We start from the raw sequence: 5229 nt of genomic DNA on the forward strand, positions 1-5229 counted from the left end.
CACCTGCCTTGAGCTGTTAACAGATTATTATTAAGCAAGAGCAAATGTCATGAAGTCAGTTACAATAAAGTGTAAATAAAAAAAGTTTATGGCAGGGTGTGTAAAGAAAAAAAAATTGAAATTAATCACCCAGGTAGAACACTGACAGATCCAAAGGTCACTGTTTTTGTTCACTTTAAATATAGAATTCGAAACCTTAATCAAATGCTTTATTCATCTTTAAATTCTGAACTTGAACTTGAACAGAGCATCAGATTGACTTACAGTCAGCTAAAAACAATACACTAAGAAAATTTGGTATTACTAGCTTCTAATCCAATTTTGCCATTCATCTGAGAGCATGGAGAGTTCAGTGCGTTTCTTTCACCCCAAATAGGGCCTGGAGATTTTCTGAGGGGTTTTAGTATTGGGAAAAAGAAGGGAGGAAAAGCTTAAATTTGCATAGGACTTAACTCCAATGCATTTGTATACAGTATCTCTCAAAAGTAGTGCTATGAATGAAGTTAGACAAATATTGTCCACATTTATGTATGAGGAAACTAAGGTTCAGAAATGTTAGATGATATGTGCAAGGTCACCCAGATAAGATATTTGAAGCTATATACTTGACATGTGTGTCCTTAAAGTAGTTCCAACAAGAGTTAATCATGAGAGTTTGCCACAGAGCTCATAACAATAACAAAACAGGACAGCTTATTAAGCATTTTACTTCCAGCAGATATTGAAGGCAAGGAGAATTTTACAGGGATCTATGTCTTTCTGCAAGGGTCAGGGAACTGTTTTTGAAATTCAAAGTCTTGGTCTGCCTCCTAAAATGAAGGTAAATGACTTGTAGGGATTTCTTTCTACTCTTCAGACTAAAGAAAAAATTAAGAAAGGACTTCCTAGTTAAGAAAACAAAGAAGCTCTAAAAAGGAAAAGTGGGATTTTAACATTTACTTGTCTGTTGGAAGGAAGACTGTGACTCAAAGGAGAAAGGGAGAAAAAGGAACACTTAGAACTAGAATTTCCTCTGAGGAATGATGCCCTCCAAGGAATGATGATGTTGTCCAATAGTTGCCCTCAGGAGGGAGATCATTTGGAAAAGGATAAGAAAAGAAACATGACATAGCAGAAAGAGAGCTGACTATGGAGGAAGAAAAACCAGGTTTAAACTTTAGTCCTTACAGGATGGAAAATGAATAACTTTGATTACGTTAAATTAAAAAGGTTTTTCACAAACAAAATCAATACAGCCAAGTTAAAAGGAAAGCAGAAAACTTGGGGGAAATGTTATAGCAAGTTTCTCTGATAAAGGTCTCATCTCTCAAATATATAAAGAACTGAATCAAATATATAAGAATGCAAATCATCCCGCAATTGATAAATCGTCAAAGGATATGAACAGGCAGTATTCAAATGAAGAAATCAGAGCTACCTATTGTCATGAAAAAACAATCTAAATAACTATTGATTAGATAAATGTACACTGAAACAATGCTGAGAGAAATGTAAATTAAAACAACTTATCATATTGGTTAATAGGACAGAAAAGGAAAATGACAAATTTTGGAGGAGATGTGGGGAAATTGTGACATATACTCTTGGTGGACTTACGAACTGATCCAACCATTTTGGAGAACAATTTGGAGTTATGCCCAAAGGGCTATAAAACTGTGCATAACCTTTGACCCAGCAATACCACTACTCAGTCTGTACCCCAAAGAAATTAAGAAAAAAAGAAAAGGATCTATAGGTACAAAAATATTTATAGCCGTCCTTTTTGTGATGGCAAAGAATTGGAAAGAGGGAAGGCCTATCAACTCAGGAATGGCTGAACAAGTTGTGGTATGTGACTGTGATGGAACACTATGGTGCTAGAAGAAATGATGAGCGGGATGCTTTCAGAAAAACCTGGAAAGACTTACACGAACTGATGCAAAGTGAAGTGAGCAGAACCAGGAGAACACTGTATACAGTAACAACAACATCATGATCAACTGGGAATGACTTAGCTATTCTCAGCAATGCAAAGATGCAAGACAATTCTGAAGGACCTTTGATGAAAAACACTATCCATCTTCAGAGAAAGAACTAATGGAGTTTGAATGCAGATTCAAGCATACTGATTTTTTTACTTTATTTTTCTCTTCTGTTGTCTTTTATAACATGACTAATATGGAAATATATTTTGCATGACTGTACATGTACAAATAACCTTTATCAAATTGTTTACCTGTTCAATGAGGGGGGAGGGAAGAGAAGGTAGGAGAGAATTTGGAACTCAAGATTACAAGAAAAATGAAAGTTAAAAATTGTTTTTGCATGTAATCAGGGGGGAAATAAAATATTAAAACAAAACATTTTTTAGTTCTGCTGCTTACTACTAGTCCCACATGACCTCAGGCAAATCAGTTAAACTCTTTGGACCTCAGTTTCCTCATCTGTAAAAGAAGTGGGTTAGACTAAGTGATCCTCAATATCCCTTCCAGTTCTGATGCCTCACCCAACCATGGAGTAATGATCAGACACTATAGAACTATCTGCTCATGCTGTGACAGAACCTTGTTAAAACTGATGACTACTAATTCTTTCCTGTGATACAATTGAATTCAGTAGGAATCTGGAAAGCATTGATATGGATTAGGAAGACATGGGAAAGAAAGTGAAGACTTGAGACTTGTCAATACCCATAACTTGTCGTCAGTCAATGGCACCTTCCCATGGTCATACATTGTAGCTACCATGTGGTGAGTGCAATTATCTCCGTATTGGCTAGGCTAGAGTACAGTTGGGAAATGCCTACTGGGAATTATGTTTTTAGAACATGGTATTTAATACATGTGTAAAAAGCCAGTTGACAGAAGCTTGGAGGTGGTAATGATTCCTTAGATACATTCTTCAGTGAGGTAGGGGCTGGCAAGCCTGTGTTCAGACCAGTCTTTGTAGATTTGGATCTTTCTGTAATACATGCACTGTTTCATCATGAGTAGCTGAGCTTAGGCATGGAGGAGGCTATTACTATGCACAGGGCCATTATACTATAGGGAAAGTGATCAACAGTGTCATGGAAAAGGCCATGTCAGATCAGTGCACAGGGCTCCCAGGCCTTCCTGATATTTCATAGCTTTGGGGGAGGCACAAGCTCAGATTTCAACTTCCTAATAATGGTGTGACTCTATTGATTACAGCAAGAAGTCTAATCTGGAGTTTGCCTTCTGCCCGGCCCCTTAGGTATCCATAGTTGTAGTAGAAGCCTACAACTCCATCCTGACCACATATATCATGTTGAAGTACTTGGATTGTATATTCATGGTGTACAACGAGGCCATCTATAACATCTATTGCCAGAACTTGGACAGTGATCACTCCATTAGCCATCACATTTCCTCCATCACTGCTCTATGTGTTTCAAAGGTGTTCTCAAAGTGGACCTCACGAAGTTCCAGGACAACCCTGTGTCTTATCCCTGCACCCACTTTCCCCTGGCCCCCTATTATCCTATTGCTTATGATGAGAAGGCCTATCAGGAGAAGCTCTCAGTAGCTGAGATCCCCAGTGCGCTTTTTGACCCGTTCAACCAGATGATAAAGTGTAACCCACATCATGGCTAGTACATGACATGCTATGTGCTGTACTAAGGTGAAATGCTACCCAAGGATGTCAATGTCACCATTTCCATGACCAAGATCAAGCTAATCATTCAATTTTTAGACTGGCTTCAATATTGGCATCAATTCTCAGCTCCTAACTGTGGTGGCCAATTGGAACCCAGATAAAATACAGCAGGCAATATGCCATTGTCAAAGAGAACTCTCGGAGACTCAGAAGCATTTGGCTGCCTTGGAGAAAGATAGGTGAAGTTTTGTAAAAGTGAGGAATTTTCCAGAAGGGACCCAGTGATCAGGCCACTACCTTTCTCCCTACTCCTCATGAAAAGGCAAAAAGTGTAGAGTTTAGAGATATAGATGGTATTTTCATTACTTCTGTTAATAAAAGGAAAAAGCCTTTAGAAGACAATAGCTGACAAGGAAGATGGTATTTGAAAATGGAAAGAAGCTGAGCTTTGAATCGGGAAGACTCATCTTCATGAGTTCAACTCTAGCCTCAGACCCTAACTAGCTGTATGACCCTGGGCAAGTCACTTAGCTCTTTTTGCCTCAGCTTCTCATCTGTAAAATGAACTGGAGAAGGCAATAGCAAACCACTCCAGTATCTTTGCAAAGAAATCCATGAAATGGGGTCATGAAGAGTTTGGCACAACTGAAATGACTGAACAATAATAACAACTTGAGAATGGGATTTGGATTTCTTATACACAGATTAAAATACAGGGATGAGAAGCTCTTAGAAATGGATTTAGTACAACTAATTTGGGTTAATCAAAATATATTCGCCTGAAGTTTAATAAATGTAAACTGAAAATGGAGGGAAAGATGACTTCTCATCTACTGTAGTGTAGATGTGTCATAGGAAACGGAATATCAGTAGAGATGCCCAATTGGAGACAAAAATAAGAGATAAAATTCAAGAAAGTCTAACCCACTTCTTTTACAGATGAGGAAACTGAGGTCCAAAGAACATTGGAAGTCAACTGTTCCAACTCCCTCACTGACCAGATACAGACGATGAGATCCAGAGAGGTGAAATGAGTTGCTCAGATCCAGAGACAGAGAGAGCAAATGACACACACAGGATGTGATCCCACGTTCTTTGAGGCCAAATACATAATCAATTTATTCTCAGGAAGAATCATTACGAAAACTATCTAAGTCACAAAAGAACATTTACACAATTAAAAAGTCAGGATGGTCTCTCATCCTTAGAAATGTCTTTCTGGTTAGAGAAAAACAGAAAGATATGGCATACACCTTCCCATTTAATTCCAACGACCATGCATAAAACATCTGCTTTGTGCAAGGCCTTGGAGCGTCAAAGATGAATTTATTCCAGTTCTTGATCTGAAGGACCTTTCAAGGCATGAGGCAGGTGCCTCATGAGGGCAATGCATCTGAAATCAGCCTTAGAGTCTAAACCTTGAAGCACTGGAAAGATTTCAGGGAGTGAGAATGGATGGTGAAGAGAATACACATGAAGCATGAAAACAGAAAAGGTGCTCTCAATTGGCAAAAAAAAAAAAAAAGAGTACAATCTGGTCCAAAGGTCTTGAGTCTAGCAGTGCTAGTGGCAATGAAAAAGAGGGGGTGAATGAAAAGGAGAATCAAGTAGCATCAATAGGAATTGACAAGT

General features: G+C 38.3%; 1 pseudogene; it reads left to right on the plus strand.

Annotated features, from left to right (window-relative positions):
* The first annotated feature begins 2840 nt into the window (after positions 1-2840).
* LOC110223084 (tubulin alpha chain pseudogene) lies at positions 2841-3758 on the plus strand (annotated as a pseudogene).
* The last annotated feature ends 1471 nt before the right edge of the window (positions 3759-5229 follow it).

The sequence above is a fragment of the Phascolarctos cinereus genome, unplaced genomic scaffold (genome assembly GCF_003287225.1).
Source record: "Phascolarctos cinereus isolate Bilbo 61053 unplaced genomic scaffold, phaCin_HiC Scaffold_9;HRSCAF=440, whole genome shotgun sequence".
NCBI lineage: Eukaryota > Metazoa > Chordata > Mammalia > Diprotodontia > Phascolarctidae > Phascolarctos > Phascolarctos cinereus.